We start from the raw sequence: 15,423 nt of genomic DNA on the forward strand, positions 1-15,423 counted from the left end.
GATTATCTGGAAGTGATTTTTTCAGTAGAAGAATGTAAATAGCACAGGTAATTGTCACAAATTATTTTTACTATGGATTGCTATATATAGAAACACGAATAAAAACAGTAATTATGACCAATACCTGTGGTAAATAAGATGATGTTGATCAAGTGGGTGGTTGGTGAATTTCGTGTTACTACAACATTAATTAGCCAGCACGCCGGCATGTGTAACATACCATGGGGATGATACACGTGCGGAGGTATATATGAAACATACAATAAATAGCTTCCATTTTGTAACACTGCCACCATTTCGCGGCTGATACCGGCAGAGGGGTAAGTGGCAATGCAAACTTATAAACACTATTAATTAATACTTTATCTATTAATTCTTAATACAGAACTTATATACTATAACCTTGGTGATTATCGGTCTTTGTTAGTCTGTTTTAAATCTGTCATCCAATTTTTTCAAACAATAATCTGTGGACGAAATCTATTACGGGATTACACTATTTTACTTATGGTCTGTGAATTAGATGTTGATGGATTTTGATTATCTCCTAAAGAAAAAGAAAATATTGATAAAAAGTAAACAACTACACCCCACCAACCTTATTATTATTACGTTATTGTGAATGTTGTGGAATTATATACTGTTGCTACCTTGAGTTTATTGCTTGTCTGGATTTCTCAACTATAATCAAAATCTCGGACATGAGCAAGACTACTTACTGTATATTATACTACAATGTCTTCGTCGGTAAAATAAGATGTGCGCATATACGTTTTGTGCCTGTTATGTATCTCTTTCTTCACAAGGAGATGTGAATGAATGGATATGATCATATGCTTCACACAGAAACCGGAATATCGTGGTTCGGTGGTTCGAACGAACAGTAACCGGATTACCATTTTGCCATTCTTAATTCGGGTGTACTCAATACCTGATGTAATATTAGACAATTACCCTGATGTCATTGTCAAGGCCGCATGAGCAATAACAATGATTTTTTCGTAAAGAAATAACAAATCATTGCTGATTTTCACATCTGTGTTTTAACACGTCAAATTATGATATTGACCTAGGCTATGCACTAAATGTATTATTGTAAGATAAATGGTACGTTTATAGAGTTTTGATATAATACAAAATGTAGTACATGTATAAAAATATGATTTGAAGCATGATACAATATGTAACTATGACATGTTATCAACATGTACTATGGCGTGTTATAGAATGTCTATCTTCGACGTGGTATACAATGTGTAGCTTTGACGTGGTATACAATGTGTAACTATGACGTGGTATACAATGTGTAACTATGACGTGGTATACAATGTGTAACTATGACGTGTTATACAATGTGTAGCTATGACGTGTTATCAACATGTACAATGACGTGTTATACAATGTGTAACTACAATGTGTTATTCGACATTTTATACAATATAACTTAATATGACGTATTGTACAATGTGTAACTATGACGTAGTATACAATGTGCAACTATGACGTATTATACAATGTATAACTATGATTTATTGTATAATGTAGAACTATGGCCTGTTATACAATGTGTAACTATGACGTATTGTACAATGTAGAACTGTGACGTATTGCACAATGCAGAACTATGACGTATTGCACAATGTAGAACTATGACGTATTGCACAATGTGGAAGTATGACAGATCATATATCTGTAACTACATGTTTAAGGAAAGCGTGGCATATCTCAGTCTGAAACTATAGGAAATTGTTGCAGAGATCATATACCTGTACTAAGGAAAGACCTTTTGTCTATAGCATAGGAAAATGTGGCAAATATCTTGTATCACATCTAAAGAAAATATGAACAAAAGAAAAGTGTGGGAAAAATCGTAATTCTATATCCATGGAGAGTATATCAAAGATCTTATATCTGTAACCATGGAGAGTATAGTAAATATCTTATATCTGAAGTCATGGGAAGTATAGTAAAGATCTTATATCTGTATCCATGGGAAGTATAGTAAAGATATTATATCTGTATCCACGGAGAGTATAGTAAAGATCTTATATTTGTATCTATGGAGAGTATATCAAAGATCTTATATCTGTAACCATGGAGAGTATAGTAAATATCTTATATCTGAAGTCATGGGAAGTATAGTAAAGATCTTATATCTGTATCCATGGGAAGTATAGTAAAGATATTATATCTGTATCCACGGAGAGTATAGTAAAGATCTTATATTTGTATCTATGGAGAGTATAGTAAAGATCTTATATCTGTAGCAATGGAGAGTATAGTAAAGATCTTATATCTGTATCCATGGAGAGTATAGTAAAGATCTTATATCTGTATCCATGGAGAGTATAGTAAATATCTTATATCTGTATCCATGGAGAGTATAGTAAAGATCTTATATCTGTATCTATGGGAAGTATAGTAAAGATATTATATCTGTATCCATGGAGAGTATAGTAAATATCTTATATCTGTAGCCATGGGAAGTATAGTAAATATCTTATATCTGTATCCATGGAGAGTATAGTAAAGATCTTATATCTGTATCCATGGGAAGTATAGTAAAGATATTATATCTGTATCCACGGAGAGTATAGTAAAGATCTTATATTTGTATCTATGGAGAGTATAGTAAAGATCTTATATCTGTAGCAATGGAGAGTATAGTAAAGATCTTATATCTGTATCCATGGAGAGTATAGTAAAGATCTTATATCTGTATCCATGGAGAGTATAGTAAATATCTTATATCTGTATCCATGGAGAGTATAGTAAAGATCTTATATCTGTATCTATGGGAAGTATAGTAAAGATATTATATCTGTATCCATGGAGAGTATAGTAAATATCTTATATCTGTAGCCATGGGAAGTATAGTAAATATCTTATATCTGTATCCATGGAGAGTATAGTAAAGATCTTATATCTGTAGCCATGGGAAGTATAGTAAAGATCTTATATCTGTATCCATCGAGAGTATAGTAAAGATCTTATATCTGTAGCCATGGGAAGTATAGTAAAGATCTTATATCTGTATCCATCGAGAGTATAGTAAAGATCTTATATCTGTACCCATGGAGAGTATAGTAAAGATTTTATATATGTAACCAAGGAAAATGTGACCAAGATCCTTTATATGTAACCAGGGAAAGTGTGACAAAGATCTTGTATCTGTAACCAAGGAAAGTGTGACAATGATCTTGTATCTGTAACCAAGGAAAGTATGACAATGATTCTATATCTGTAACCAGGGAAAATGTGACAAAGATCTCGTATTTGTAACCAAGGAAAGTATGGCAGCGATCTTGTATCTGTAACCAAGGAAAGTATGACAGAGATCTTGTATCTGTAACCAAGGAAAGTGTGACAACGATCTTGTATCTGTAACTAGGGAAAATGTGACAAAGATCTCGTATTTGTAACCAAGGAAAGTATGGCAGCGATCTTGTATCTGTAACCAAGGAAAGTATGACAGAGATCTTGTATCTGTAACCAAGGAAAGTGTGACAACGATCTTGTATCTGTAACCAAGGAAAGTGTGGCAACGATCTTGTATCTGTAACTAAGAAAAGTGTGACAATGATTCTGTATCTGTAACCAAGGAAAGTATGACAGAGATCTTGTATCTGTAACCAAGGAAAGTGTGACAACGATCTCGTTTTTGTAACCAAGGAAAGTATCACAACGATCTTGTATCTGTAACCAAGGAAAGTATGACATTGCTCTGGTACCTGTAACCAAGGAAAGTGTGACAACGATCTCGTATATGTAACCAAGGAAAGTGTGACAACGATCCTTTATCTGTAACCAAGGAAAGTGTGACAAGGATAATGTATCTGTAACCAAGGAAAGATATCGTAGCTGTAACCAAGAAAAATGTGGCATAGGTCTTGTATCTGTTTTCAAGGAAATTATGGTAAACTCAAAATATAATATCGGAAACCACGGAAACGGATCCTAAGCTAATGTATCGGTAACAACAAGGAAAGTGTGGCAAAGGTCTTGTATCTGTTTTCAAGGAAATTATGGTAAAGCCAAAACTTAATATCGCACACCAAGGAAACGGTTGCTAAGCCAATGTATCGGTAACAACAAGGAAAGAGGCTTAATAGGTCATTTAATATTTTACTGTCATTGACATTACGTCTTCCATGACCTTTTGTCAAGAACTATGAATATAAAATTTGAAATCTTCCTTTTAAAAAGCGATTTCTTTTATTGAAGTATATGCGCGTAGATACTTGGCGCATGTATAGAGCTTCAAGTAGTCAACAAATCAGCCATTGTACTTCCGTAATTGAGTTTACAAGAACGAACTCTTAAACATTTAGTTTCCATAACGACGTTGCTATTGCGGACACGTGTTAATAGTTAAACTACATGTATTCACATACTCAGGGAAATTGGATGGAGATAAGAAACCGCCAGGTACATAATATATGTATGTTACCTGTAACCGAATAATTACCGATATCTGTTCCAAATATAATTACTCTGTACATCATAATGACGAAGGAATGGAGGCAAGATTAAACTAAATGCTGAAAGTGCAGTGGGTATTCGTTTTCGGATTTTATACCTCAGAACAAAAAAATAGCTACTTTTATCTGGTATGATGTGAAGATGGGAGTAATTTGTTACATGGCGCAGACGATTAATCTTAAAGAAGATAAAATCGTGTAGAGGTATGCATTTTTTCTTAAAATTTGGCGTAGATGCTGATAAATTGTGTTACGAAAATGCCAATCAACGAGCAATACCTATTTACGTATAATATCAAATTCGTCCTCTGTATCTTTCAACTGTTCTACGCATGCGCAATAGTCTGCAAACGTTTCCTGATTGATTTTTCGATCTAGAAAAATTGACCAAATCTTGACCTCGAAACGCGTCATCATAACGTTATCGGTAAAAATGTTTCCCATCAGGTTGTAAATTCGCAGTGTCAGAAGTTTTACGTCACATGAAAACATAAAAATACAGTTATCTTTAAAATTGAATGAAATTATGAATATACGACGAAAAGCTTACATCTAGCTCCCCTGGATTAGTTCAGATATATTGTGTTATGTAAACAATATGTTAAACCCGTTAGACACAGGTCACGGATTGGAAACTGATTACAAATTTCGAATGTTGCCACACCCACTTGAGCTCTCAGCATGAAAAATGTAAGCATTAAAATAAAAATGTGGCACTCATACGTGTGCCTATGGATGGTAATGGCCGCATAAGACAGGTTTAGTTTCGATTTTTTAGTATTGTTTAACGTCATATCAACAATAATGGTCATTTAAGGACGGCCTCCCTTGTGTTCGAGATAAATGCATGTGTGTGGTGAAGGTGTGTGTTTTGAGAGGATGCGGTATTCATGTATTTGTCTCTTTGTGATAGCGCGGAACTTACGTCACTTTATAGTGCAATCTCACTGAAGAATACTTCCGAAGACACCCAGCAGGACACCCAACCCGGTCACATTATACTTACTACGTCGCCTCTCCTAAATGCTGAGCACTAAGCAGAAGCAGAAACTACTATCTCTTTAGACTCTTTTATGCCAAAATTGAGGCAGTGTCAAGTGAGACATTTGGAAGAAGAAAGTTGTTTGGAAAGAAGAGAAAAGATAAGATTGCAAATTCTTATTGGATTGTTATCGGAACGGAGGAGAATAGAACAAGAGGAATTACTACAAATGGTAGACAAGTAGATATGTTTTTGATAATATTTTATAAAGGAAATATTGGCAATCATGACTCTTACTAAAAACTCCGCGAAGTTTAGGATAGGTAAAAAAAATACCCCCCCCCCCCCCCCCCCCCCCCCTCTAACAACAACAACAGATGGAAGGGTAACAGTAAACAGAGTCTTTAAAAATGGTAGTTGCTGCTCCTGCTTGGCGCTCAGCAAATTAGGAGTGGGACGACTGGTTCGCCCGTTGTCAGTATAATGTGACCGGGTGGGGTGTGCTGCTGGGTGTCTTCGGCAGTATGCTTCAGTGAGGTAGCACTCTAAATCGGCAAAAGATCCGGTCTATCACAAGGAGACATAACACAAACATACCGCAGCCTCCCAAAACACACATACGCACTCACCACACGCATACATGTCGCACGCACGGGAGGCCGTCCTTAAATGATCTTAACTGTTAATAGGACGTTAAACAAAATAAACCAAACCAAACCTAAACAGATTTGTTTGCAGCCTTTTTTTTTTAATTTGGAAATCAAATTTATTACTCAAAATAAGATCACAATGTTTCTTCCCGTCATTCAAAATAAATAAATAAATAAATAAAAATGTTTCAACGAGCAGACAATGAAACATGACATTTTTTTTTTCTGCAACAATAAAGCAACTATGTACAATATGCACACAGGTATACGTAATCATCAAGGATACGAGCATGTACATAATAAGATATCTGACGATCTGTCGTAATAAGGATAGCCATGATATCGTCAATGATATCGTTTAACGTTATCTTGTAGGGGTGGTTCATGTCATTTGTTACACGCTAATCTGAGGCACGTGCGTCTATAATAGGATTTTCATAGACTTATATACCGTGCTCAGGACCCCTACATCGCCAAAAGGGTCTGGAGTTCAATTTTAACAGCATACCCGCACATGTTGTCTGCCAAGATCTTAATTAACTGGCGTAATCAGACGAGCACGGGCCATATGATATAGCTAAAGTATGGAGAGAAAAGTCTAGGCCTATAACCCGCCCTCACACACATGTGGCGAGTACGCCAGCTGTCATAATAAAGACATTTTCTGGTTTTATTGCACGTGAGTTACCGTGACGTGGGACGTGTGTTATCATAAAAATACGTTTCTGTTTATGTTAAGTAAGTAAGAAACAATACCTACTTCCGTGACGGCTCATTCGGTGTAACAGACTGACAGTTGGTGATGAGGTCGCCGGATCAGTCACTGGCTCATAATTTACTTTAGTTAGATATTTCTTTATTGTACAAGATGTAAAATCTTACTACTGTATATATACATGTATATATATTTTTTAGTTAATATTTGTCTAATTCAATGTGGGTTTGTATAAATTATCAGCTCAATCCCGTTGCAATTGAAACGACAATACGATACAGTACTGTTGGGAAGATAAATGGTTGTCCTGTGTGACTTGAGCACAGAGAGACACGATTTTTTTCAATAAGTTATTTCTTGTTACTCCAGCTAAATCCTACAGATTAACACGAAACTAACCAGTGAGAAAACCCCAGCACTCTTTAGACTTATGACACAAAAGTGTAACTCACAAAAGTGTAAAAAAAAAGTGTTACTCACAAAAGTGTAACTCACAAAAGTGTAAAAAATAGAGTGTTACTCACAAAAGTGTAAAAAAAGTGTTACTCACAAAAGTGTAACTCACAAAAGTGTAAAAAAAAAGTGTTACTCACAAAAGTGTAACTCATAAAAGTGTAAAAAGTGTTACTCACAAAAGTGTAACTCACAAAAGTGTAAAAAAAAAGTGTTACTCACAAAAGTGTAACTCACAAAAGTGTAAAAAGTGTAACTCACAAAAGTGTAAATAAAAGTGTTACTCACAAAAGTGTAACTCATAAAAGTGCAAAAAGTGTTACTCACAAAAGTGTAACTCACAAAAGTGTAAAAAAAAAGTGTTACTCACAAAAGTGTTACTCACAAAAGTGTAACTCACAAACATGTATTTGCGAAAGCATAAAACTCATGTCACAAAGGTCAGTATAACATACACAAACAAATGTAACACACAATTTATCTCCGATAAAGAGTAATTATTATGATCAATTGAAAACAGGAATAGGCTGTTCTATAATTTCATACTATACCAAAAGTTTGAGCTTAACATCTTATCTTTTAAACAGCGAATAGATAAATTTCCATCCCGAAAGAATTATATCGTGCCCGCCTCTATGTTTTGTATTTTAACTTTCGGTCTTTTTGAGGACATGTACTATACTAGACACCCCCCCCCCCCCCCCCCGGTCTCTAGCATATATAAAATTATAAATAAAATGAGCCTTTATGATTTTGGGCTCTAGGATATGTCTGATCCTAAGTTTCAAACTAGGGGGTGATAATATAGTATTAGTAATTTAGTGGAATAATTCTTAACAAAAACTGATGGGTTTTGGTCCAACCTAGTGATGTACAATAAGAAAAGACAAAACTGGCTGTTCGCTGCAATCTATATACACTTGAAGATATAGATACACACTGTGTTTAGTTGAGAAGTTCTGACCTCATACAGAGAAATCGTACTGACCCGTTCATGACCTCGGAAATACTGACCGGAAATGAGTGACCCATAGCTGGATGCTCACTGTGACCTGGCCTTGTGAAATATAATTATTCCAACATACGTCACAAAACCATTAACCTGGTTAAATGACGTCAAAATTTAGTTAATGAATACAATTAAGTGCTATATATAGACATCGAGGTGTGTGGTTTGACGCCTATCATGATATCGTTTCCACCCACGACAAAAGATCTGTGTTAAGTGCGGGATATTTTACAGTTCGTGTTTTGACTCACGTAATTCACATTGATAAAGTGTCTTACCAATTAAATCAATGTCCATCTACATTGTGTTAACAGGACTGCAAATCTCATTACAATAGTTAAGGTTATTTTGGCGCCATATTGAACTACGTTACGCCAACGCTTTGCACGTTGCCAAAGAAGCACATGTTATAGCTTTGTATCAATCATTCAGATGATTATGGTTTTCAGGAAATATTTCCAGCAAAATTAAACAAAAATTAATTTAGAGTTTTGAGTTTTGAGTTTTGATTTACATGCCATCCTGATTGGTTTCATATTGACTATGAAAATAATCTGATGACCTTCATTTGGTAATACGTAAATTCCAAATCTTATGCTTGCAATATAATGGAAGGCTGATAAACATTCTATTTACATGTCGATTGTTGTTGTTGTCGTCGATTGTTGTTGTTGTTTTACTGAGGATATACATTCTTCTACAGTTATTTTATAACTTGTGTAACATCAACGCTATACAGTAGAGATGTTTTGTCCGTTACTGGACTAGTTCAGAGTCAAGCTAACTGTGTTTATGTAAATACACTTTTGTAGTATCAAGTATTTCAAGTACTGGGCGAGTTAATTCACAGATTACTATCAAAACATCTTAAAGAAGCTCACAGTTGTGTTAAAATAACGACCCCTTTTTTACCCTGACATTTGCGACGATGTTCCGACCCAGTATGAAGTTAAGATGTTTATGAGAGATTATTCAGCGATAACAGACGACTCTGGGACGGTTGCGCAAGCATGTATAGTGTGTATCTGATGTTTGAGAGTGTCAAAAATCTTGGACGGACGAACGTGAAAATATCCATCACCCATCGAACGTGTTGTATGACCGTCCCAACTAGCTCGTAACTATGCTTTACACCCTCATTATCCAACGGATGTAGTTAAAACCTACTTAATTTAGCGTTGTAAGCTTTTTATCCTTGTGAACTTGAGTAGCATTATATATAAACAATTAGTGCACTGTTTTTAGTTCCTTACAAACAAATGTAGGGTATAAAATTAATGAAAATAGATCTATACGCCAAATTTAATCCAGGGAGCAGACGACGAACGTGGTATTCCCGAAAACTCCTCAGCTGTTACCAAGGTAGACGAGTCATCGATTTGAAATGTTCCACGATATTCCTTCAGTGATGAAACACTTGGGACAGAGATGAAAGTTTGTCAATCAAAGCCAATGTTGTACCAAACACCTACTAGATCGTGTACGCGCGCGTGCTCGCGTGCTTGAGCCGTGTTGTAAGGGCAGAGGAACGCACGATGAGTATATGTTGACTAGACTGACAAAATCGTAATACGGCACACACACACAAACACCACACACTACAGTCTGTATGTAAGATAGAGAGAAGGAACAGCTCATCTTACACCCCCTCCCCAAATATGGGAACGAGGATGCGCAACGAGAGATGTGTATAACACGTGGTCTGGGTTATCGCTACTATCAACTGTTCGTCCAGGCTCTCTCGGGTTTTCCCGAACAACCAATCTGAAACGCGATTATTTATAAAACACCCCCTGTTTGGACTACCGGTTGCAAGCGTGAATTGGGGAGGTTAGGCACCAACAATCTAAGAAAATACCTCTCTTTTCCGATACATCTTGGAGTAGTAAGTGATAACCGGGAACTGGGACTGTGGTTCCAGGAACATTGACCTTCCAGCACTTTTGTTCGGTTCCGAAGACTGACATCTAACAAAAAGTAAGCAAAATGTTCTTTAATACCTAAACTATGTGGAATTACATTTTATTATGCCGGCGTAAGGCTACAATTTATATTGAGGTAGTGCGTGGGTTGTGTGTATCTATACTCAATATATATGATATTACACTACTATCATGGGATGGAATATATTTTTAATTGTCTGATAATATGTAGCTTTGGAAATAATAATTTTGTCTGACCGTTGTCCAGTCGATAAACTTTGTTGTAAGACTGTCTGTACCGGCTCACCTCCCGGTTGGCTACCTCAGCCGGAACTATTTTAATATGTTTGGCAATCAGGGGTGAAGGTCATGGTAACTAAAACAGGAAAGAGGCAATTGAATTATATAAAAAGTATGATAAAACGAAACAGGTATCAGTATTATCATATTAAAACATTTTTCACATACTTAATACTTCTCACTTCCGGTTAATTTTAAAATGTAAAAAAAAAGTAAACATTTCTTTATTTTGAAGTAAATTTGTTTACAAGACACACATTGGTATATTTCACTGCCAAAGGCTATAAAGTATCCGACTGTGTGTCAATTGCTGTACCTTGCAGTCTGATTGACGGAAGCTGAGACTTGGTCACCTGTTGTTAGTCGACACTACCCGGAAGTCTCCATGTATGTGAGGAAGTTGGCTTCGATTTCATTTGCTGCGGGATGGCTTCCTGTGGTGCTAACCTGAATAGTCGTTATTGTTCTGACAGATTGCCTCGATAAATACATAACTGCCAGCATCTGTTATTTCCACCTTTTCTCTTTGGAAATATATGGACATAATTTTATCTGAAAATAATTTGCCACATGAAAGTGATAAATAATGACTGGTTCAAAAAAACTCTTGATCACTATTTATTGTCATAATGTTTTAAAATGAACAAAGGCATTACTTAACCCATTCCATTCCAATTTTGTTTAATTGTATTGGATGCAGAGGACAAAGCTTTGTTTACAAACAACCAACATGTTTCAATTTTAAAGGAATATTAAAACTCGATTTTGGACTGTCATTGTCTATATGTGTTCAGGAAATAATTTTAGTTCCCACAGTTTTGGACCTTTAAATTAGCATTTGGTTGGCAGACTAATCACATGTTTTCAATAGCTGTTTTTATACCATGTGAATATAGAAACTGGACTGCTGTTCCAGTGCATAACTATATACTGTTGTTTATGTTGTTCTTCCGTTTAATTTGGCCTTTCCACTAGCACCTCCTCCTGTTGTTTACAATGTAGATCTTCCTTTTAATTTGACCTTTCCTCAAGCACATTCTCCTGTTGTTTACAATGTTGCTCTTCTTTTCTGTTTGACATTGCCTCTTGAAACCCCTCTTGTTGTTTACAATGCCATTCTTCCTTTTAATTTTGCCTTCAACCCCACTTATTTTGTTCAATGTTGCTCTTCCTTTTTGTTTGGCATTTCCTCTAATACCTCCTCCTGTTGAATTTCCTGTTGATTACAATGTTGCTCTTCCTTTTTGTTTGACCTTGCCTCTCCTGTTGTTTATAATGTCATTCTTCCTTTTAAGTTTGCCTTCAACCCCACTTGTTGTTTTCAATGTTGCTCTTCCTTTTAGTTTGGCATTTCCTCTAGTACCTCCTCCAGTTGTATTTCCTGTTGTTTACAATGTTTCTCTTCCTTTAAGTGTGACCTTTCCTGATGTACTTCCTGCTGTTTATAAAGCTGCCATTCCTTTTAACTTCGACGTAATAGTCCGATGACGCTCACCTTTTGATTTGGTGTCACATTTATGTCGGAAACATTCGTAACTGTTCTTTGTGATTTGGTGATCAGACTTAAGCGTGTTGCCCTGACGTTTTGACTTCCTCTGAAACGGGATTACATTTCTGTTTTCTCTTATATCTCCTCTTGTTGTTCAAGTGTATGATGCTTTCATGTTTTGTTGCTCTGTTCTCGTGTTAATCTGCAATAACTACCTAACGTCCATGCTACCCTCCCTTTCGTTTCGACGTCTAAAAATTCTTGACTGTTTTCATCTTTCTTTTTCGGTATAATTATCCATTCAAAACACGGCTAGCTCAACAACAGTCCGCAATGTCAAATTACAAAAATCATCTCTGTGTTTGATTCTCTCATGAGAAATGTTAATTAATGTAAGCGTTTGAGTAAAGCTGACAGTACTTCCGGCGTATCGCGCCTGACACCCTGGTGTCGATTTCTCTTGGGTTCAGCAACATACACTTAGGATACAAATTGTTATGGGCACTATAATGCATAACAAGCACACGAAACTGCTGATGTAGCTGGTCTAGGGGGAAGGGGTGCTTTATTTGTTATTCATGTGCTATTCGGCAGCTGCAAACTCGATTTGGAATTTCCTGATATGATCGGACGTCATAACCTGTTATAACTTAAGCATACATATCTAGCTCTACTAACATCTGAAAGAGACTTCGCCAGTTCTCAGTTTCAGTCTGTGGGAGTTCAAACAAAATGTTTGTTAAGATCAGATATTTTATGTGTTGGTATATCGGTATTGGTAGCTGTGATCGATCTAGTGGATTGCCGGTGATTGATGTATTAATTATTCTGTGATCGATATATCAATGATTCAAAGATCGATATATTGTATATTCCGTGATCGATATATTGGTCATTCCGTGATCGATGTATTGGTCATTCCGTGATCGATATATTGATTATTCCGTGATCGATAAATTGATTATTCCATGATTAATATAAATGTATTGGCTATTCCGTGATCGATATATTGGTCATTCTGTGATTGATAGAATGGTTATTCCGTGATCGATATATCGATTATTCCGTGATCGATATAATGTTTAATTCGTGATTGATATATTCATTATTCTGTTATCGATAGATTGGTTATTCCATGATCGATATAAGGGTTATTCCGTGATCGATATATTGATAATTCCGTGATCGATATATCTATCAACCTAACTGTAGCTGTGATCAATGATTAACCGATTGATAGACCTTTATTGATCTATTGGTGATCGATACAATAATTCTAATCGTTATAGTTTTCATTTTTTACTGACATTGAAAATATTATGATTGGTATAATGATTACAGTGTTTGGGGTACTTTTAAACAGAGAAATCAACATTGAGCATACAATACGTTTGTAATGCCACTTGCGTAATTCTTAAGGTTACTGGCGTAGCTGCTATCTGGATAGGTTTTGTTTTTGCTGGTTGTATATGTCAGCAGCAAATCACTACTATCACTGTAAACTAAACAGATGCATGCGCACTTTTACCTCCTGTGAATGTTAACGATCTCTAGCCAGAATATCCTGTGAATACGCGAATTTTATTTACTGTGAATACCGTGAGGTATACACCGACTCGCCAGTAATACAGCAGTGTGTTGGTGACACCAAACACCCCCGATTATCTCCCCTACGGAAGGTTCCTGACATGAGCGTATTTAAAAAAAGAAAGAAATATGGCAAGAAATTGGAGAATAAATCATTTCATAACAATAGATGGCTAATATAAAAAAAATATAAACGACAATCCGTTTGGTGTCTGAATATGTTACTTGCCATTACTCATCTCTTAAATTACTTGTAATTTTGTTTCCAATCAGTCAACGGCTCTCTGAAGTAGAAATGGTCAATTATGTCCCAAAATAAGCTGGGTACATAAGAAACCCCCAGTTATACCCCCTTTATAGACCGAATGAAGATGCAGAAAGATGAGGAAAACTTCAACTATATCCCTTATGTCACAATCAATTATATATATTTAGACAATCTAGCCCTGTTGTTAGTGGTTGTTACTTATTGTAAAGGTCTGCTGTTTGCCGTGTATCTGTTTGATGCGGCCATAAACCAAATACATATTAGAAGAAAAGTAAATCGAATTAGTCCAACCTCCTCCTTCACAGTACTCCCTCCCGTGACACTGCTTCCCCCTCCCCGCCAATGGCTCTTATATGAGTGGCCCTGCTACCAGTAAACTAGATGAAATGCCAAGACTCCTCTCTGTCCTCAATAGCGGATTTCGTACGGTATTATGTATAAATGTCTAATTTACTTGACACTAGAATGTCTACAGGTATGTTTGGTTCATGTTGGCTAAGTAGATTACTTAGACGGATGGTTATATACATTTAGCCATCTCTACCTCTACATAGACTGAAGCAAAGGTAAACGGCGCAATGACATACCAAAGGAAAATCGGGCACAATGACGTACTTCCGGTTAGGAGTCGTGAACGAACCTTGCCAAGAATGACTTAATAGCGAGTCTGTCCATGTCAAGTGCGGATGTGATCAATAAGTTAAAACTAGACTGTATAACAGTACTTTGTTGTGGTGTTAATATGAGATATAAAAGTATTTTATGAATTTTCCTGACTTTACATAAACACCTCAGGCGGCTGGGATCGTGGTATTTCCGGTAACTTAGATAATACCTCGCCCTTCAGCTGGCGATGCAGATACGATGTGCATATTTGAGCGTTATGCTTACATAGTAAGAACCAGTAATCTTATTGTGTTTGTTTGTTTGTTTAATTCTAGGATATGTATGCTCATTGTACGGTAGATGGCTGTGCAGTCGTCAATGTCATCCCCATATGGCTTTAATTGCAAGGAAATGAATAGACAAAAATTTAGTTCAACCAAAAGGAGGAAGAAAAACGAAAAATCGAAATAAAGTTATAAAGATGCATTTAAGAATAACTTCAAACTCCCTGTTGAAAAATTCAAGTTCAATTATTTGTTTAAAAAAGGTTAAGTACGAATTTCGACTTGTAAATGTAATGAGAAAGATGCTGACGGTCTGAAGAATGTAAGGAAATTTCGAATTGTGCTAGTTCGGAAACTCTCTGATTTGTCATCGTTCAATACTGTCTCTCTCTTGATTTTTCCAGAAGTCTCTGTAAATTGTTTGAACTCGATCTCCTGTTATCAAAAAGTTTTCTCGCATTTAGTAAACTTTACTAACCCAGAAAATTCCTCAACTCTTTTATCCGAACTCCAGTATCCAGAAACCCTTCTCTCGGTTTTCCGGACGCAGCATTTAATCTTCAGAAGACTATATAGTGAACAGATACTGACTTTGACTGAAGTTGTTTAAAAGTTTGCTGGAAAACATATTTTTAAAATTAGCTAATCAGAAAAGCACTCTAATTTCATCAAGCTTA

General features: G+C 36.0%; 1 protein-coding gene across 1 annotated transcript in view; it reads left to right on the forward strand.

The window, feature by feature from the left end:
* The first annotated feature begins 262 nt into the window (after positions 1-262).
* LOC117330910 (filamin-A-like) overlaps positions 263-15,423 on the forward strand; it is a 134,307-nt gene continuing 119,146 nt past the window's right edge. The window contains 1 exon segment of the mRNA XM_033889466.1: positions 263-320. The gene's annotated coding sequence lies outside the window, so the exon portion shown is untranslated.

This window comes from Pecten maximus, chromosome 7 (genome assembly GCF_902652985.1).
Source record: "Pecten maximus chromosome 7, xPecMax1.1, whole genome shotgun sequence".
Classification (NCBI taxonomy): Eukaryota; Metazoa; Mollusca; class Bivalvia; order Pectinida; family Pectinidae; genus Pecten; species Pecten maximus.